The sequence below is a fragment of the Onychostruthus taczanowskii genome, unplaced genomic scaffold (genome assembly GCF_017590055.1).
Source record: "Onychostruthus taczanowskii isolate IOZ18803 unplaced genomic scaffold, ASM1759005v1 scaffold52, whole genome shotgun sequence".
Classification (NCBI taxonomy): Eukaryota; Metazoa; Chordata; class Aves; order Passeriformes; family Passeridae; genus Onychostruthus; species Onychostruthus taczanowskii.
Genome location: NW_024502791.1, coordinates 7,339,344 through 7,361,392, shown reverse-complemented (window position 1 = coordinate 7,361,392; position 22,049 = coordinate 7,339,344).

Below are 22,049 nucleotides of genomic sequence, written 5' to 3'. Positions count from 1 at the left end.
TCAAAGTTTGTCAACTCTTTCTTATTTACATTAAAATATAACTGCGTCTTTCTAGGGCAGTCAGGGGCCATAACTGGAGGAAAAGAATTCCAGAACTGATTAATTGCTTGGTGCCCCTCATCAAGCAGATGAGAATAAGAAATTTTTCCCTTCTTCCTTATCCCTCAGAAAGCTTAGAAGTAGAATGTGTGTCAAGATAGACATTTTTTCCCTGCTGCATGAATTTACCAGTCCACTATTTTGCAGGTCTTCAGTACTGAGATATTGGCACTGATGCTTCCTTAAAGAAAAAGGAAACTCAAAGCTATTTTTTCACTGAAGAAAAGGGAGAGAATCAGAAATTTAATGAGTGCAGGTACAGGAAAAACCCCATAATAATCACAAAGCCTGGGGTTTATGCTTTCAAAATAGTCTTAATTTCTAATGTAATTAATAAACTAATATTTAGCATTCACTGTTCTTGTTTACAAGTGACTTTATTAGCTTGCTCTCAAAACCAGAATTTTTGCTATTTTGCAGAAGAAAATGGTTACAAACACAGGTCACAGACTGCTTTAGTGATTAAAAGCCGTGCAGATGACTGCACAGACAAGTAACTACAACTTACAGGCAAGAATTGATAATTAGTTGAGTGCTGATGGAGTTTCTGACCATTATGGTCTGCTGTTTAACCATTTTAAGCAGATCATTTCAGAATAGAAAGCAGCTATAAAAAGGGAATTGCATCAGACTACAAAGCCAGCCTGTCAGCCTTTATCATTCTATTCTTGTTTGCACCAGCTGAAGATCCAGCTGTTGATTTTAGTTCCTTTTCAAGTTTTCAAAGACTTCACTACTTCTTTTATTTTGGCCAAAAGCCCAGTTCTAGCTTTAGGGAAATTAGGTTATTTTCCAGTCTCTACCAACACAAAAGTTTTAAAGCTTGGATGGTGTATAGCACAAATTTTGCTATGCTTCAGGAGCAATGAGAGCAGTGCTAAGAATGCATCTTTGGTGAAGTCATTAAGGTTCTACTTCACCATCCCAAAGTCCACTTCCACAGATGTCCTGCCAAAAGCATTGCAGTAGACATTATAGAATATTTCAATAAAAATAATGATTTTTCTTTCCTCAAAACTCTTCCACTGCAAACTAACTAAGATAGGATTAGGGTCAATGGCAAAAGTCATTGGACTGTACAAAACAATGCCAGAGTCAGTGGATGAGTAGCAGGTAAATACGAGGTTCTCCATTAAGCTTGGAGTCACTCACTCTGGGTCTGGAATTACCAGACAGACTTGTTCAAGTCACTGTCAGGTTTGGCTTACTTGAAAATTGGGTATTGACTCAAAACTAGGAAGTTTTCAGCAACTGAAGATTTAAATGATTCTTGGCAAACCTGGATATTTTGGCTGTGCAAACCGAATAAATTTCTTCATCTATAAGGGACTACAAATAAAACTCACAAGAATTTGTCACTTGACTTTTTCATAGCAGACATTCATCATATGTCACTTTGCTAATTGCCGCATCGCACATACACAACCTGCATAACAATGGAGCTACTCCTCCTGATTTCTTTCTTCAGTTAAACCTCCCAATGTATTTTAAACATTTGTTTAATGAGAAAGGAGAAAGTTTTTTTCTCTTTTTCTTTTGGAGTATAAAATAAAGAATAATTCTGTAATAGAACAAGACAAGTGAAATTTTAAAAAATCGTCTGACAGCTATAAACACAAAATGAGAAGTGATGCAAAAATCTCATGGCTTTTTTTTTCATTAGAAGGGACCATTTTGCTGGAAGAAAGACTTTGCAGGGAAACACATCAAGTTTTGTGAAGAGCTTAATGAATACATTGATTTTCTAATTTAATTTCAACAATGTCATTTTGTTGCAGCCAAGTAAAAATATTTCTTCAACATGGTCATTTTATCAGTTCCATTAAAGTGCTTATTTTTGCACATAAAATTTAACATTCTTTTTAATATTTGCAGAAGTTCCATTAACTATGTCATGAGGCATTTGCCCTCTAAATCCAGGATTCCACACTGAGCTGGGCAGGGGAACCTGCATGACCCGCAATGCATTTGGGTCCTTGACCAATTTGCTAACTTAATCTATACCAGAAAAAAAAAATCCTGTAGTATCAGGGAGGGGTTAAGGAAACAAAATAGATTCAGCTTCTAGAAAAAGAAAAATTTCTTGATGAATTAGCTTTTCTTTACCCTGGTGGATATTAACTTTATGAAATTGCTGTCTCTAGTTTTATTTGCATTCAAATCAGTTTCCATTGCTAATGATGTAGAAATGCAAAGAACGATACATTGATTTGGAGACTTTGTGTGTTTGTGCCCCAGCAAAAAGAAACAAAACATATAAGAAGGGTTTCCTTGATATTTCACTTGACATAGGCATGAAAGGACACCTGCACAGTGAAAGGACACTCGTTTATATTGTGGCTGAAGCAAGTATTTTGTACAAAGGGAAAGGAGTGATTGCTTGCACAGACAGAGCCAAAGTGAAAGTAAATTTTCCTTCCTTATCTGAATTCCTGAGGAAAAGGAAGGTGTCAGAGAGGGCAGCAGAGTCTTACAGTTTCAGAGGAAAGACCAATGCTCCCCTGGGCACTGGATCCTCCTTTGGGCTGCAAAGTCAGCAGGAAATCTTTGGCCACGGTGTATCAGCCTGTTTATGCACATTGGAGCATTGTCCTCCAGCATTACCGAGCCTTTCTTCTGTTTAAGATACCACTTGAAAGTACAAAGAAAATATAGAGACTATTCAAGATCTTACTTCAGCTCTGTATTCAAGATCCCAAATGATTGGGTTTTCTTCCTCATTCACTTCTCAGTTTGTCAGAGGAGATGTGAAGCAGCTTCAAGTAGGAGATTATAGTCAGTCTGCAGAGTGGAGTACCTGAAAGTCCTCCTGCACACTCAGCATCTGCTGCACCACATCTTAATGCTGAGTAATGACACCCAGAGCACACACGACAAATAGTCATCTCTCATTTCTGACAGGAATGTTGTACTTCTGGTACTGTTGTGGTTTAACGTAGTTGGGTTTTAGTTAAGGAAAAAAATCCATGAGCTACAGAAGTGATTCTCTGTAAGGACCTTGGCAGCTTCCTTCAGACCTGACAGAACCAATCAGGTGGCTAGTTTTGAATATTGACCCCCTGTTAAACCACTTAATAAAGCTGAACATGCCGCTGTGAAATCACATTTAAAAACTAACAAACCCGGGAAAAACTTTCTTGCTTCCGGCCTTTGAACAGGTAACTGGACGCTGGCTGGGCCAGGCCCTGCTCTGCCGTGCAGCCTGGCAGGCTCTGCTCTGCTGCAGCGCTGACCGGGCCAGGCCCTGCTCTGCCGTGCAGCCTGGCGGGCTCTGCTCTGCTGCAGCACTGACCGGGCCAGTCCCTGCTTTGCCGTGCAGCCTGGCGGGCTCTGCTCTGCTGCAGCGCTGACCGGGCCAGGCCCTGCTCTGCCCTGCAGCCTGGCGGGCTCTGCTCTGCTGCAGCGCTGACCGGGCCAGGCCCTGCTCTGCCGTGCAACCTGGCAGGCTCTTCCCTGCTTTGCCCTGCAGCCTGGCGGGCTCTGCTCTGCTGCAGCGCTGGCCGGGCCAGGCCCTGCTCTGCCGTGCAGCCTGGCAGGCTCTGCTCTGCTGCAGCGCTGGCCGGGCCAGGCCCTGCTCTGCCGTGCGGCCTGGCGGGCTCTGCTCTGCTGCAGCGCTGACCGGGCCAGGCCCTGCTCTGCCCTGCAGCCTGGCGGGCTCTGCTCTGCTGCAGCGCTGACCGGGCCAGGCCCTGCTCTGCCGTGCAACCTGGCAGGCTCTGCTCTGCTGCAGCGCTGACCGGGCCCAGCTCACTCCGCCATGACCCAGCCAGGTCAGTCTGTGGCACAGCTCAGCTGAGATTGTGCCGCAGCCAAGTTCCAACCATGGCCAGTGGGCCAGGATGGCTCTGCTCGGATTCGGGTGCAGCTGAGATGGGCTCTGCTCCAGCCGTGAGCTGCTGAGACATCTTGGTGGCACTGTGGAAAATTGTGCAGCTGAGAACAGAACTGGCCCTGCAGCCCGCAGAGAAAGCAGCTCTGTGAAATTGAATGTGGCAGGGGCCAGAAAACAGCCATACAGCCAGAGTGGGCACTGCCTGGCAGAGATCACATAACCATCTGCAGGCCCGGGCAGGGTATTAACTCTCTTAGTGCACAGATGAAATTTACAGACATGAATCATCTTTTGAGTGAGAAAAAAAGGAAAGAGTGAAGACACAAAGAAAACAACATGGAGATACCAATGTCAGTGAAGGGGTCAAATCCCAGATGGGAGGAAAATGAGGAGATGCCTTAGTCTTGGGCTGGAATTCTCTTGTAAGGCTATGGTAAAGATATAACTGAAACATTAGACTTTTTTTCCCTGTAACTCATGGAATGGATTAGAGTGATATTGCATTCTAACCACAGCTATACCCCATGTTGAAGCAAGCAGATGCTGAAGTAGCTGTGGTCCAATATGAAGCTTGAACAGAGAGAAATGAGAGAGAAGAAAACCTCTGTTCCCAGATATAAAAGAAGAGAACTTTTTGTTTCTATACTAGAACAGCTCATCCTTAAAATTACATCCCAATAAGCTAAAATGACCCATGGGAAAACTACCAAATCATGGGAGGGACTTCACAATTGCAGATTTTCTGGGCAGCTGAGAGTTTCTTGTGGAAAAGTCTCCATGGTGTGGCAAGAGAGACTCCTCTCTCTAAGTAAACTGAAGAAAGATCTTTTTTTTTTTAAAGTAGTAAACTACTGAAAATACAATTTTTTTTTCTCTTTACTTTGTCAGTGGGAAAAGAAAGAGGAGTTGGGGAGAGGAGAAATGTTCTGAAGGTTTATTCCAATTCCTCATTATTTTTCTTTTAGTTCTGTTAATAAAGTTTTCTTTATACCCTTTTAAGCTTTGAGCCTTCTTTGCTCTCCTCCTAATCCTTATCTTGCTGCAGAAAATGAGTAAATCATTCTAGTGGGTGCACTGGTGTTTGGCCAGCACTAGACCCACTACAGATACCTATCACCTAGCCTTTACATAAATAAGCACATTGCTTTTTTTGACAAACCTCAATTAGCAGTATCCAATTGTAGAGGAAGATACAAGGGGAGAAAGAAGTTTGTCACCTCTGCAAAACTAAATCCTCTCAGAATCAGTTTCTAAAAAAAGAACAGAAATTTCTTTGCACAAATGTCAGTCCCACAGACTTGCTGCTTGGTGACTCTGAAAACAGTCACAACAACAGACCAGAGGCACGGTTTTAAGCACATGACTGTAGCCTGTAACACCAGATAGTACTGGCAACCATGGTTTTACAAATTTCCTAGTCTAGGGGGAAATAGAAAGATGTGCTAGACAGTGTTGGAACCTTAGGTTCTGGATATGTCTAAAAGCAATTTCCTATATATGGACTGTGGCTGTCCTAGGATAATGAGGATTCAGAGAGTTTGATCTCTGTCCTGTGGTCATTTTTGAGTCAGAGCTGAGTTTGGGAAGCATCTCTTGAACATCCTTTATTCCAGGACTGGCATATGTAAACAATAAAACAAAATTGCAATTGGAATATACTTGAATACATTGCTGATTTTTCTTCCTGTGCTTCCTGTGGGGCATCAGCATAGCCGGCCTGAATGTCTGCAATTGAATATTAAAAGCTAACAGTAGTGGGAAAACAAAACACACTTGTCAAGAGGAGGAGACCCATCCATCCAGCAATAAAATATTTATCCCCTTGCTCAAAATTAGTTTAAGAACTTTCACTAACCGAATCCAATCGGTTTTCAGAAACTCCTTTATAAAATCATTGTAAAAAAATCATGCACTCCTAGGTATGCCTGCCAGTTGCAGAGAAGGCTTCTATTTCAAATCAAATGGAACCAAATTCCATGGCAATAGGTCCACAGACATTTGTTCAACATGAAACAAACTGAGTTCTCTTTCAGATGACATTCTTACAAATTTGAAACAGCTAGAAGATAATGTAAGAAAATAAGCAGGCTTCCAGAGAGTATCTTTCTGAACATTTTTCTTTTGCACTGAGGAACCTAAAGGCCAATATAGACTACACAGGTTATAACATATTGTTACCAGACAAGGGAAGCTATTAACAATTTGTAAGAGGTCTGAGGCAAATGGAGCAGGAGATTGCAAGTACAGATATATCTGAATTTTCTTATTTAAAACTCCAGGTGTTACAGACGAATTTGCAAAATTTTATCATTTTCACTGGAACAAATGTAAGTGGTTTTGTATTATGTTTCTGATACTTTTAAACAGCCTGTCCTGAAACCATAATTGTCTGGACTTGACTTCATGTTTTATGCTGAGAAATTACTGCAGAATAATATTTTGGCTTTAGCCCTTAAAATTACAAGTCAAGTCAGTTGTTCCCAGTCAGGATTTGTGCTAGTGTTTGGCACTAGCACAATTTCACTAGAAATCAGTGATTTTCCATGGTGCTATCTTGCATGTCACAGTGGCAGGTATTATGTACAATTGACTTTTGTTGTAGGTTCACTGTGATTCTTACAGCACTAGAAGAAGTTCTAAATGTTTTAGGGTATTGCTGCTGGTGTCACACGTTTGGGTGGATGACACTAACAATCTTCACAGCAAAGAAAATTGGCTCCCACTGATATTTCTCTTGGCAGACAGTGAGAAGAGTTTATTATTGACTGTTTCTCTAGTCACAATAGTGACTAGTTATTCTATGCTTAAAGAAGAATAAAACAAGAAAAGTCCTTTAACTTTAGGATGTTTTGTTGCTTGTGGAACAGCCCTGAAATACAAAGCTGAGAACAAAGGGAGTTCTACATCTGCTGCAGGGTGTGTTGAAGGGCTCAGCTTCCTCCAAGCTTACCCTGTGTATCTGCTCACAGTGGGCAAGGCACCACTGGGAGAGCTGCCAATCTCAGGACAGGAGTACATGTTCATATAACACATGGCATGACCATGTTAATCGAGCCAGGACATTACTTTTAAGTAAAGAAAGTCCTGATATGTATCTTTAGCCAAGGGATAGCTAGTGACTGAGACAGTCTGCTTCACAAACTGAGAATTAAAAAAATCGTCTAATAAATGAAGGTGAGAGACTTTTTACAGAATTGTTGAATCATAGAATGGTTTGGGTTGGATGGGACATTAAAGATCATCTAGTTTCAACATCCCTGCCGTGGGCAGAGAACCTTCCACTAGATGAGGTTACTCCAAGCCTCATTCAACCTGTCTTGAAGAGCTCTGGGGGAGGATTCCACAATCTCTGGGGAACCTGTTCCTGCCTCAACACCTTCATAGTAAAGAATTTCTTCCTAATATCTAATATAAGCTATCCTCCTTCAATTTACAGCCAATGCCCCATCCTAGTACTATAGACCCTTTTGAAAAGTCCCTCTCCAGCCTCCTTGTAGGGCTGTTTAGGTACAATATATCCCCAAGGCCTTCTCTTCTCCAGGCTAAACAGCCCCAACAGCCTGTCTTCATAGGAGAGTTGTTTCAGGCCTGTGATCAGCTTAGTGACTCTGCTCTGGCCTTGTTCCAACAAATTTTCTTTCACGCTGCTGTTGCCTCAAATGGTGCCTCTGAATTGCTCACAGGTGTAGTTTGCTGCTCCAGCTGGTGTACCCCACTGTCACCAGTGCTCCACATCTTTCACTTTGGGCAGAAGCACTGGCCAAACCCACGAGACTGACTCCCACTACTGGGCTCCCCCAGGACTGCTGCAGCTGGCACAAACACATTCACAAACACAGGCAGAGGAGCACCAAGTGATAGCCATAGCTGATTAAGTCTTGATCACATAACAGCCATGTTTTTCCTGCTGTTTCCCTGCTTGAGGTTAATGCTTCAGTAACAGAGCTGCTGCACTCAGTGTGGGGTGCCTTGGGAGCGTTCACACCTGGCATGAATTTCCATGGTATAGATAAATATTCTCACATATCCCATAGCCTCACACCTGAGAAACCATTTTGTCTTTTCCCTACTGGGCTTTTGCTAGAGGAGGCTTGTATTGGAGTCTCCAGTCATCAGCTTTTGAGTTTACATAATTTTCTTTGAGGCCCTGGAGACATTTAAGAAAGGGGTTTTCTATTTGTTGTCTTCCTCCAGAAGTGAGTAATTACCCTATATAGTGCAGATTTGCTGATATCCTGCTCAGCTTTGGCAGGTTTGCTGCTGCAGCTGTTTTCCATTAAGGCAGAAAACTCCTCAACTGAGCTCCCAATGTATAACTGACCTCCTAAGGCTCATCTGATGAGAAGCAGTAGTGTCATTTATCAGAAAGTGTCAGAGCATTTTAGAGTTCTTGTTCATAAGTTTACAAAGAAACCCCAGCCAATTCAGTCAGAGGAAAGATGGTAGAATTGAGTCCTTTTTGAAGCACTCCTTAGTGTAAGCCCGTAGATTTCCACTAAATCCCACAACAAATTCCAGTCTTGTTCCAAGTAATGCTTCCATCAGTGCTTTTCTATACCAATTAGTTTCTTATTAAAATTGAGGAAGAGAAGATGGTTGGGAGGGGAAGGAGACAATAAAGCGTGTAAGAGCAAATTTTGGCATGACTGGTTCTACCTTCAAACCTGTATACATAATTTTGTCCTGTTAATTGCATATTGTCAGTGTTGGCACTCTGGGATGTCTTTTTCCCTGTGAATCAAACTGCACAAGCAGTACCTGCAATTCCAACTACACATGAAATCCCATGCTTATAGCTTTTGATATTTGTCATCCAAGAGCTACATAAAATAAGGAAGATCTCTAATTATAGGCAATTCTTTGGAAGAAACTTGTATATCTCTCCCAGGCAGTCCCTGGGCAGCAAAGTGTGACCATTTTATCATTTGTGGGGGGTAAAAGCAATCCAGAATGATTTCCAGAGAGAAATTCCCTTTTTATTTCCTTCCCATGATGACAGGGTGGGTCAAAGGGTCCACATTTGCCCTTATTACAACATAATACAAAGAGAAAGCAGTATCAGGAGCTTTTCAGTGCCCTGCTGACTTGTGATTTGATGCCTTCTGTCATCTCAAGCAGCTTGGAGCTGAAGGAGTTATCACAGCATCCTGGCACAGCGTGGTCTCCTGCCCTGTGCTCTCCCAACAGCGACTCTGAAACAGATAGCAGGAGAGGAACCCTTTTAATTACATTTCAACACCACAGGGTGGCCATGAGCTTCTGTTTTGTCTGACTAGCCACCTGGATCCATCCACATTTGGAATCTGTCTGATATGTGGTTCCCCCAGCAGGGTATTAGTAAAGTATCAAAGGTGGCAGTGGTTGATCAACAAAGGGAAACAATTGAAAGAAATGCACAAAAGGCAAAGGACTTCTTAAGAAATTGCGGCCTGAGTAAAAAGCTATCCAGTGGCTCCTCAGACAGTGTTTGGCATTTTGTGTCCTGGTAGAGGCCTTGCCAGGTCAGTCAGAAAAGTGGGAAAAAGTCAGATAATTCCTTTTCTTGTAAAGACCACACATCTGACATGTCTATCCCTGATCTGGAGCTTTTCAAACTCTGAAAATTTGTCACTACTTTCCTGAAGTGGGCAAATGTTTTATTTCTTTGCAGTGTTCGCAGTCAGTATATCTGAAATATGCATCTTCATTTGTGTACATTTCTAAGAGGAATACTGGAGATTTTTTTGAAAGATCGAAACTTATAAATATTTTCTTTCAGTGTTTATGACAGGTAAATAAGTCAGCATGACAATGTAAATTATCTCAAAACTATTCCATCCTGCCAGATATAATATTCTAAGATGTCATGGGATTCTCTAAGGTGTGATTGGCACTTGTACCTACAGGGTTCACAGAAAGTTCAGGATTCATTAAATCTGTGTAAACTGGGTCAAACTACAACACTGCTTAGAATAGAGGTGTCTCTGCTCCTGATTTTGGTGCTTCATATGTCATCCTTATGGGTTTTCATGGAAGCTTCTCCTTGTGTGGGCCTCATAGCCAGATAAACCCAGAAGGTTCTGGTTCCTAGCACATCTACTCCAGCTCTGTGCTTCATGTAATTATTTAAGCTAATGATTTCCAGCCAGAAATGTTCAAAGGAAGTGTTCATAAAAAGCAGAACTCATTCTGATACAAGATACAATACCTACTTGGGCAGAGATACACACAGCCACAGTCTGTGGAGAGCAAGAGATACCTATTTTCTCTCTGTAGTTTGTCAAAGGAAACTAACATGCAGGCACCTGTGCTTGCTAAGATCAAAAGCTGAGCTGGTCAACTCATATGAAATATGTTGCAGCAGTCCCAAGTTCCCAGTTACTGCCTACAAATGAACAGCAAGGAAATACGAAACAGCTAAATGTTCAAACTAGCACAACCACAGCAAAGTCAGAGGCAGTGACAGGTGAGGGTCAGCAGTGCCTAGGTGTTTTAAAAGTTCCTAGACTGCTACTCAAAAAGATTCTAAAATTGTAATCATTAGTGTTATATTGCAATATTGTACATGTTAGCAGTGAAACAGTGAAACAGAAAATGGTTTTGTGGGATAATTGACTGGTATTAATTTCCGAGCTTAGGTTTTTGCCTGTGTAACACAGGAACTGAGAGCACTGCACTTGACTACAACAGGCAATGCACCACAGAAGAATAGAGCTCTTTTTGATAGAAACTCAGTGTCAACAAACCCTGTAATAAGAGATGGCCTTAATACACTCTGGCTGTTTCAGTTGCCTTGCCTGCACAGTGAATATTATAGAAGGCTACTCCTCTATTTCAAGCTCAGTTTCTTGGCAGTGAGGACAGAGCTGGATGTTACACTACACCACTGGATAATTACAAAATAAAAGGAAAAACTAGTTACTCAACTGCATGTCCATGCTCCCCTGTTTTTTTACATAATCAGTGGTAGATTAAATAAAGCTCCCAAAGATTAGTGGTCCTGTTTTGAGGTATTTAATATTATTTTCTTGGTGGTGTGTAGTGATATTCAGCTATTTCCCATTTTGCCTCTGACCCAGGCGTTGCCTAGTTTTTTTAATTGTATCCAATGCTGCTTATCCTGATGTCAACTGGAATGTCAGGAGGGTTGGAATGAGATGATCTTTAATGTCTCTTTCAACTCAAGCCATTTTATGAATCTGTGTCCAAACAAATTTGTGAGACCCAGCCAGAGTGGTGGCTACTAATGTGAGTCCACCATAAATCTGAATTGTAACTAACTCATGACCCTACAAACCCACCACTTCAATCAGCCCTTCGTCAAAGCACTCTACTGTCCACTAAAGCAGGACATCACAGTAGCTCAGTTAAATTCAGCATAAGCTTACTCTTAGTTTCCTTCTCTGTAACTGGCTAATGCTGATTCCCATCTGTGCTTCTTTTCATGGGGGAATCATCTCACAGCCATCAATAAAACATTGATTAAAGTAGCTGTGACAGTCAGGAAGGTATATTGCCCTCAGCCTTAAAGTGACACAGCTGACACATAAGGTTTGCAGGCACTAGGAATAAGTTCATTCCTTGAAATGAAGAAAGCATCTAAATTTTCAGGCTTCTGTTTCTCTAACTTACTACACCTATTGTTTTATGCACATTCTCACTGCAAGGTATCACCTAAAAATTGGAGTAGACTCATCAGGAACCTAAAGGAATGGTAGGTTCCTTCATCAGTGCCATGCATTGGGATATCTGCTTTGTTACAGAAGGGAGAAGGTTTTGGGCAGCTCCTCTGCTCCTCCCTCAATCCCCCTTCCTGCACCCACCACCCACATATGGTCTGCAAAGCTGCTTTGGCTCTGAAGTGCAACGTGCTGGCAGAATCAAAAGTATTCCCTGTTTAGAAGTAAAGTGCCATTTACACAGAAAGTTCTGTGAGTAGGAACAAATTGTGTGGGATGGCTATTTGTGTTTTCTGTTGCTGAGAGGCTGAGAATTGCAGACGTTCATCAGTAAGACAAAGGCCCTTAGTCATGCATCTGCTACTGAAAACACAACTCTGCTCTGCAGTTGTCATGACAACGCTGGTTATATAAAGAGACATATCAGAAGAAAGATCATTTGCTCTGTGCCCTATATTTCAGTGTAGCGATACATCCTTTCTACAATAGGTCTGTTTTTTTATAGAGATAAACTGATATTTCTGGCCAGATAAGAACTGCTTCAGAAAGCTGCCTGATGACATAAAAGTTTATGGTGCAAAAATGCCTTACAGACCAATGAACCACCTCACATGAAGGCCATTTCCATAATTTGAAGATCAGTTGGACCAAGTTCCACTGAATGTGGAGGTGATTCAAAATGTTCAAATAAATTGCAAAGATATTATTTTAAATTATTTATATTATAAATTGCAAAGATATTATTTTTGGGAATAAAGCGTATCAGTGACTTAGTATCATCACAGGATTTAGTAAAGTGAAGGGAAAGTGTTAGTCTCAAAATGCCTGTAAAACTGCATCACCTTAAAAGTTTCAGCACTATTGTGTGCCAGGCCTGAACTTGAGAAACACAGACCATATCTACTGCTCAGCTAAAGACAGAAAGAAAATCAGCCTGTGACTCTGCATACTATTCACCTTGCTAAAAGCTAAAACTGACAGAACAGTTTCATGGCAGTGTCTGGTCTTGTGGTATTATGTTAAATGGCATTTTCAAAGCAAAGAAGCCTGGGGAGAAATCAGTAGTTTCACTCTCTTCTTCCTGCAATTATATACTTCATCTTTGAAGAAGTGTTTGCAGTCCTCAGAGAGACCAACAGTGATGTGATATTATGCAATGTGATGTGAGGACCTGTAAATCTGTAAGTCCCACATGAACCAAAAGAATTGAAAGTTAATTTTGAGAACTAAAGGTCCATGCAGAAATGTAGTCATGCAACTGTTATAGGCAACAAGCAGATCAGGCCAAATCAATAATTTGAGAGAGCCAGATTAAAATAAAAAAGGAATAGATTTTATTTTGTGAATCGAAATATGATCTCTGCCAGCCACAATCAAAAGGACAGCGTCGAGCCCGGGACTCGACCCTGGGTGAACACAGGTCTGACCCCTTCTCGCATCAGATCTGTGAAGTTCACAAAGTCCATTCTGGTGAGCCGTGGTTATATACTGTTTTTCTTGCCCAAAGCTAGGCTTCTTTTGTTTCTTTCTCTTTCTTCAAATATTCATACGGTCCTCATCCCCTGTCTGGTGTTAGAACAATTCTATCTTCGAGGAGACAGAAGAAGTGTCTGGGGAAGGATTCGAATATTCATGTAGTCCACTGTCCCCCCCAGTCCAGTGTTGGAGGAATCCTGTCTCCTGCTTGGACAAAGCTGTCTTGGGGAAAACGATGCCACGTCTGGGAACAGAAATATGTAAAATACGACTTATGGAAACCAAGCATTCAGGTGCTAGTCCAGACCAGTCCTCGGTCCTTACTGGCCGATGATGGCTTGAGCACTCACTCAGAATTTCCATAGGAGAGGGGAAGGAAGGGAAGGAGGGAGGGAAGGAAGGAAGGAAGGAAGGAAGGAAGGAAGGAAGGAAGGAAGCTACTCCCTTCACTTGTTAATTTGGACTTTTATTCCATGAACACCTGTGTGTGCTACAATCTAGTTAGGCAACAAGTTTCCCAACCCTTGTGTGAGATTCTAAAAACCTGGGGGCTTTCTGTAACATATTCTAAAGCGTGATTTGATATACATATCTATATTCCTAAGTACGAATATATTTATTACATTTATTTGAGCATGAATTTGATACATTTATTACACAACTTTGAAAAGTCTTTTCAGGTGTGCACTCTTTTCCTGCAATTAATCTAGCCAAATTGTGAAGCAAATATTTCACTAAATTTTCCATCAGCAACAATGCCTCTGAATTTGCACAAGTTCTGTGGTCTGACTTGTAACTCCAAAGGAAGGTATTTGGAACTCCAGGGTGTTGTGAATGAAACCCATCTACCCAGATCCAACTACTATTGGTAGGAGTCATTTCACCTGTCAGGAGAAATAGATAGTTTCTTCAAAGTCCATTATTTATGTAACAACTGAGTTTTACCCAAGATCTCTGGCCATATGAAGGATTTAGGCATCCTAGTCCAGTCCTGAATTACCATCTCTTGCCCCATGTTGCTATATTGCCATGTGTGCTGTCCCAGAAATCTCACATCTGTGCCCTTTTCAAACAAAAAACACAGTGCCCAATTAGTTTCTCTGTGTGGTTCTCTCCATGGTGACCACCTGGTATGCCCTCTTCTCCACTATTTATTCCTGAAAGGCTGGCAGAACAGAAGGCAGAACAGGATGATTCCCTGTAAAATGATGAAATAGGACTGCAGTGCAATGCCTTGATAGAAAGAAAATGAAGGAGTAATAAATTGGTTTGGAACAGAAGTAAATACATGATTCCCTTTAACTTGACTGAATCAATTTAACTCTTAAAACGAGAAACCCCCAGCAGGTTTCATAAGGCAAATTATTAGAGACTCAGTAGAACTAATTGTGTGTTTGAAGAGAGAACTTCATGAACTCGCCTCTCTGTCACGTGTACTGTGCTCAGCAAACAAAGGGAGATTTTACTGCTAAAGCTTTAATGTACACAGCAATAAGATCTTTAGGACATATTTAGAAGCTGATGGACTGAAGTGACCGCAGTGTTTTTTCTCTGCCTACCTGTGATAATTCTCTTTGTCATATTAAAGCACTTCATGGAAATGCAAGCCGTTAACTGCACAACATTCCTGTGGAAGGTGGCAGGATTAGCTGCTCCCAATCTGGTATATGTGAAAAATTCAGCGCAAAGAGTAAACGCCCCTTACAAAGGCTCCTTTGAAATTCAGGTGCTCATAAGAAATAAGAAATTAGGAAACTAAATATGGTCTGGGCCTGAGAGTCTCTTCCAGTGTTATAAAATAAGCTTTTAGGAGGTCCAGAAACCAGTTTGAGGAATCTTAAGAACTGCCTGAGTTCTTAACCAAATTTTTTCCTTTTCTGGAGAAACTCATACCTTCAAGGATTTCTTGGTAATTGCTCTTCTCCTTTTATAGTTTCTAACTCATATCATACATTTCTCTGACAATATTTCCCACTTTCTGTCCTGAAGGAATGGAAATAGAGATAAAATAGCTTATGTTTGTGCTGTGATGAGGGAGAAGGCTGTTGAAAGATTTCCTGCCTATCACCTGTGTGAGGAGTCCTCTCTGCTTTGAAAACCACAGGCGAAGATTTTAAAAAGTCACGAAATCTTTAACCGCAAGGTGAGGCTTGCCAGAAGCATTTCACAGAGCTCTCACCACGAGGATTTTAACTGTTCCACAGAGAAAAACACCAGACAAGTCTGTGGAGAGGTGTCAGTAACTAACTTCTCCTCTCATTCACCTTCAGTATAACCCTCTGTATTATCATAAATGGTGCCCTCAGCTTCATGTTATAAAGTATGCAAGAAAAGTATGTATTAATCTTGCAAGAAATGTGGAGCTTAACAGCTTCATTCACCTATATTTATCAATCTGACATAGCTCTTCATTAGAATTATTTAAAAGTAGAATGGAAGAATGGGAAATAGCAACTGTTTCGTTCTGAAGTTAATGTATTTCTTCTCTCTTGAACAAAAATAAGACTTAACACGAATACACTTAAGAAATATTAGAGCTGTAAATGTAAACCTAATTTTCAAGATAGGCAGAGTAAAAAATTATGGAAAAAAAAAAAAGGCAAGAAAAAAGCAACCCTTATCAGAATGTCCTGAAGATATGGGAAAAAAAAAACCCAAAACCTCAGACTTTCTGGGAAAAAAATTATATCCTGGATTGAAATGCGCTTTGTTCTCATTACCTTGAACCTTTCTTCTTCCATTAGACTTCTGCAAAGTGAAAGAAGAGTTTGAATGAACCTTTTAAATCAAAGTGGTAACCTTTTACATACACTTGGAATAGCTGTGAACACCTGCTAAAGTACTGCAGACACTGCTTTATTATTGCCACTAAGAAAATCAGAGCAGTTCACTGCATTCGCAAATCAATTCAGCAATTATATTAGGAAATGAAATCCTGTTGTTTTCATAAATTTCCATGCATATTAAAGCATCAATTTCATTGCTTTCTAGACACTTCCAGGAAACATAAAAATAAGAGAGAACTCAAGCAGGTAGCCTTTTTTCCATTGTTCTTGAAGTGAATCACAGTACAACTTAGTGAGTTAAACAATAAAGGAAATAAAAGATGTACTGGAGTGCTGTGGAAGCCCTTGCAGGTCATGTCTGAGCTAGCAGCCTTTGTATGCATATCTCAGTTTGTGCTTTACTTTCACACTGTGCATTACTAAATCTCTTTTAGATGACCAGGTGTTTTCTGTGGTGACCTGCAGTGCACACTCTCGCTCTGTGCCCATTGCCTCGCAAATCCCCGTGGCTTACTGGGGCACAAGGGGCGGTAGCAGTCATGACCATGTCAGCACCCAGCAGCTTCACTGACCACTGCCACTGCTGTTGCTGGTGACTGGATGAAACCTGGTGACTGGATGAAACCTGCCTCTGGTTTTCCACACACACACGATGATGGCACTGTGTGGTGCAGGACTGTGGGCACTCTGAAATAAAGAACAAAATTGGTGTCTATCCTGCCCTTCCCTTGATGTCCTATTCCTCACAATTTTTTGCCATCTGTAGATTTAATTATCATTCCTATCCTTAATATTATCCTTCATCTTTCAGGCCATTGTTCAAAATATTAAAAAGTACCAGGTCCAAAACAAGATAGGCCAGTGCTGCCCTTTATATGATATGGTACCACTGAGGATTAGTCTGTAAATGGAGTTTTGTACCTATGCCACAGAAGTTCCTTCCAAGCCATGGCTCTCTAGGCACCTTCTGAGAAGGATCTCCATCTGAGATGCTTGTCTTCAGTCTACAGGAGCTGTATATTCAAAGTCACAGGGCACAGGATTTATTTGCATACTTGCATGTTGCTGTAGTCATGCACATGTCCTGTCTGTGTCCTATCCCTCAATGTAATTTGCAAGCCCTGCCAAAGTGCAAGCCTGACCTTCTGTCCTCTCCCATGGATTGGTATTTCCTGAAATTCTGGAGCAGATTTTCTTTTTATTACTGAATTTTTCACTATTTAATGCCTATTCAGTACAGGCCTTGGAAACTCATGCTTTTCTAACTCTATATGCAGTGGAGGTCTGTATTTCTGTACAGCTTGTGTGTACATTAATATTAATCCATTATGCAAAGACATGTCCAGGGCTCATCCACATCCTATCTGTCTTTGTTCTGCAACCCTCTCCTCCTTGCACCAATATTTCCAGGAAAAAGTAGCTCTGGCAAACAGGGCAGAAGAATGTTAAAATTACTTCTATCAGTTCCTCGACCTGGAAAATCAGAGGACTAGGGTCCTCTAGGACTTCCTAGAAGATGAGTCTAGATGCAATCTCTGGGTGTATACCATGGGCTAAACCCTATTGTGCCAATTCTGCACAAACACGTGATAAAAATACAATCTCTTTCATAACTTTGTCAAAAGTCTTCCATTACTGTATTTTGTAATGCACTAGTAAGAGAGAAATATTTATGTCTGTAGTCTGCTTTTTTTGCTGCAATTAATTCACAGCTTCTGCTTCAGTGGTTTGGGGGAGTTTTTTTTGTGCTATTGGATTTTTTTTCAGCTCAGAGCTTGTAACTTGAGTCCTAGTGCCAAATATTTTTTTCTTTCCAAAAGCACATTGTCTGTAAGACAACTGACAGACATCCCTCAGGATGAAAACTGCCACAAGTGGTCTGATCTGTTCCAAACCTTTTCCTTCTAAAGTCATTTATTTCAGATAATTTTCTTTTCATCTCTTATAAAGCAAAGGCAGTCTACTTTTAAGAGTCAGCCAAAATAATGTTAAATTGGGTTTTTCAGCATTTATTAATGTGTAATGCAGCAGACAAATGACTCCACTAGTCTCTGCTGGAAGTGAATGCTCTTGAAATACTTATGCAGATACATAAAGACCCTAAAAACAAGTAAACAGTGATGCTGCAAAGACATCCTGGGCCAGCCATGGAAAGGAGGGTGCTGAATAGATAAAAACAGCTATGGAAAGGATGACACTAAATAGATAAAAACAAGTATGAAAAGGGAATTAAACCTCAGCTTGTGCAATGAGAGTTTCTTTACCAGTAAGAGCAAATACTGAGCTGCTGACAGAGACCTGTTGGGTTTGGGTTTTGCTCTTGTTGCTGTTTCTTGTTTGTTTGGGGTTTTTTCCTGAAATGTTTGTGACCTGAAACTTCTTTTCTGTATGGAAGGAGATTATGTGTCTCTTCTGTGAGGAAGGTCCCAGAGCTTGGGCTTTGTTCCCCGCTCAGATAGAGAAGGCTGGACACACTAAGACCACTGTGAGGGATCTCCAAGGTAGCAGTGAATGATCCATCTCTGCAGCTGGAAGCGGTAGGAACCCGCTCCATAGGGAGCACAGAAGTCCTCTTGCAGTGCTGCACCTGGGAGCTGAGGTGGCACACGTGGGGTGTGCAGGTGCATCCATGTAAACCATCCTGGCTGTAGCTCTTTACTGCACAAACCAGGACTTGGCCTCAAGCTGAGACAGAGAGGTCACAGAGAAGTTAGAGAGCCCATGTTGGACTCTCCATTTATCTCTCAGATGTTATTCTTTTAACACATCTGCTCATTGTTTCAAATATAGTTTTGTGGACTCAGACTACAGAAGATTGCCCACAGCCTGAAATTGATGATGCTTGTAAGAGATCTGGGACTCCCCCTAAACCCATGTCACACTTTCTGACACCATTATGGTACTATTTCTGACAACATTATGATACTATATTAATATTTCTCACTTTAAAAAAGCATATTTGTTTTGCTCTAAGAAAGCAGATGACATATTGAGTACCAATTAGCAGATCTGTGCTTTCCAGACAACTTGCTTTCATTTTAGATATTTGGAAGAAAAGGCAATCAAAAATGAAAACAAAAGTTTCTCTCTTGTCTGGCATATGATGCCATACTGAGAGTAGCCCCCAAAGCCTCATGGAAGAATGGCACAAAACTGCCTGAAGATCTAAGCTGTTAACAAATTTGAATGTATATAACAATAAACTTTCCAGCCACAGAGAAAACATCCAGCAGAATAAAGTCCCAAATCTGAGTTTTTAGTTTGATATTTGATACAAAATTACCTACAATTTCATAGTTCTGTTTCCATGTATTCACTTTACTAACTGTCCAAGGAAAAATGGTTCAAATGGTTCCCTAAAACTTGTTCTGTTTTTCTGAAATCCACATTCATGAGTGCAGCAGTACACAGTTGCTGTATGTAATCTGGCCAATGGTTCGTGCCCCCAACAGCCCAGCCTCCAAAGCCAGGGCTCTGCAGGGTGGGGCTGGGGCTCTCGTTTGGGACCGTGTCCAAAGCCTCACAGGGCCCTGGGCACATCAGGTACTACAAGTCCCCAAGCCTGGGGGCTGCTCCATGCCACTTCCAGTGGGTTCAGCTGTTGAAGGAGTGCTGGGGGTGGCCCTTGGTGACACAGGTGCATTGTGTCGGGTCCCTTGGTGATGCAGGACACTGTGATGCCCAGAGGCCCTTGTGACATGGCAGAGCCCTGCCCTGCCAGAGGGGTACAGGAGGGGTGCAGACCCCTGGGGTGCCTAGTCCCAGGAGAGCATCTCTCTCAGGACAAAGCAGCTCCTGGGATCCCTCTGCAACAGAGGACGTGAGAGATGGAGGAGGTCAAGGCCAACCCCATCTCCCAGACACTCAGGTTCTTGCCCAGCTGGCTGGAGGAGCAAAAACTTCCTGACTGGGAAGAATACAGCAAGGTGGACTTGTATTCCCTCAGAGAAGCTGAAGGCTGCAAAGAGCCATCTGAGTGGGAAGAATTTATTGGCCAAGAGCTGTCTGGAAAGGAAGACTCTGTTGGCCAAGAGTTCTCCAAAGGGAATGGTAACAGAGTGTCTGTTCAGTCCAGCTGGGAAGAAGACAGTAGTGGTAAGGAGCTGGCTGAGGACAATTGGGAACATGTGAGTGTCCAGAGCGCTGGGGTCAAGCCCCTGCTGCGGGAGGAGGATGACTGGGACGAACTGACTCTCCTTGAGCTGCCTGAACAAGAAGACAGGGAGCAAAGACTGCAAGGCTTTGCACAGGATGGGTTCTCAGTTCCTGTCCCCCGGGAGGCCTGGGTTGAGCGCCAGGCATTTGAGCCATGCCTCCAAGTGCCGTTCTGTGCCTGGCCTCCCCACAACCCAGTCCCTGCCCTGCTCAGCTGCCCCGGCCCCTCCTGCGAGCTGCGAGCCGAGGGTCCCTGCAAGAAGTGTCTGTCCCACGTCAGGTGGGCGCTGTGGGAGGTGTGCAGCCTCTTCTGCTGCCCTTGGCCTTGCCTGCCACTACTGCCCGAGGATTAGTGCACGGAGCCTGCCCAGCATCCTGAGGAAGCCACATGGGCTGCTGTTCCTGGGAGCAAAAGATAGAATAGTAGGAAAAATAGAAGTAAGAAAATAAGAATAAGAATAAAGAGTAGAAATAGGTATTATTTTGAAAAACAATAACAATTATATGTTGAAATAATAAAAACAAGAATATGAATTAGAAGATTAAGAAGTAGAAGAAATAATAGTAATAAAGAAGAAGGAGAAGAAGAAGAATGAGAAGGTGATGCAGTGGATCAAACAGTAGTGAACAATAATAATAACAAAAAGAATAATAAGTTGAATAAGAATTAGAAGAAGAATTAGAAGAGGAAGAAGAAGAAGAAGAAGAAGAAATAATAGTATTAGCAATTAGTAATAGGAATTAGAACAAGAAAAACAGAAGAATAAGTAGAATGACTAAGATGAAGAGATAGAAATAGTAGCAGTAATAAATAATAATAAAAAGAATAATAGTAAGAATATGAAATAGTACTACTAGTAATCGTAATAATAATGGCAAATTAAAATACACATCCACACATCTTCTCAGGATGAAACAGGATGAAGGGAAAGGCTTTAAAGATCATCTAATTCCCACTGATTCCCTTCTTTCTTTCTTTCTTTCTTTCTTTCTTTCTTTCTTTCTTTCTTTCTTTCTTTCTTTCTTTCTTTCTTTCTTTCTTTCTTTCTTTCTTTCTTTCTTTCTTTCTTTCTTTCTTTCTTTCTTTCTTTCTTTCTTTCTTTCTTTCTTTCTTTCTTTCTTTCTTTCTTTCTTTTCTTTCTTTTCTTTCTTTCTCTCTGAGACCTCTTTCTAATTTCTTTCTATCTCTCTGCCTCCCCTTTCTTGTTAAATAAAATCCATGTTAAATAAAATCCCTGCGTTGTCCTCATATGGTCTCATCTGCACCTTCATTTGAGCAGAGGCGTCTCTCCCTAAATGGGATAGTGACACCTGGGCAGGGTCCCTTCCAGCCACAAGCATTCTGTGATTCTGTCAGCTCCTCACTTCCCTTTGCTTCTTCCCTCTACTTCCAGCTGGGAATGTGCTAGAAAATGTCCAGCAAAGAGGCCTTTGCTGTCTGCTGTGAGAGCCCACACAGCTTCAGGACCTTGTCACCTGCACCTGCACAGCTCCCTTGGGAGGCACGGCAAGACCAGCACCCTGGGAGCCTCAGTAAATCCTCTCTGGGATCCATGGCACACAGATCAATGGTGTAGAGTTCCAGTTTCCAGCAAGGAAAAATGTTCCTGCCCTTTCAGGCAAAGCTCTGATGGGGCTGAAAACCACGTGGAGCAGGATCTTACAAAGACATTTCACAACCAGCCTTCATAACTTAACCAAGGGCTGTTTTAGCACCTGGACTTGGGAAGAAATTCAGGGCAGGGTCTTTGTCTGGGAGCTGCCACAGGTAGAGATAGACCCCATGAAACAAACTGAGCAGGCAAAGACAGGAAGAAGAGAAAGGAGGACACAAATAGCACTAAACTGGTGGCACTCTGAAAACCAAAGTGGAACTTAGTGAATAGGAATGGGACAGAAATAAAAAAACTCTGAAACTTTGATTTACTATGTAAATACAATATTGTTCCTTGATTGCAACAAGGAACAACAACCTCCTACTGACAAGAACAGTCATCCAGCATGCTTTTCAGAAAGTACTTAGTTCTGAATTGGTGGTGTAGC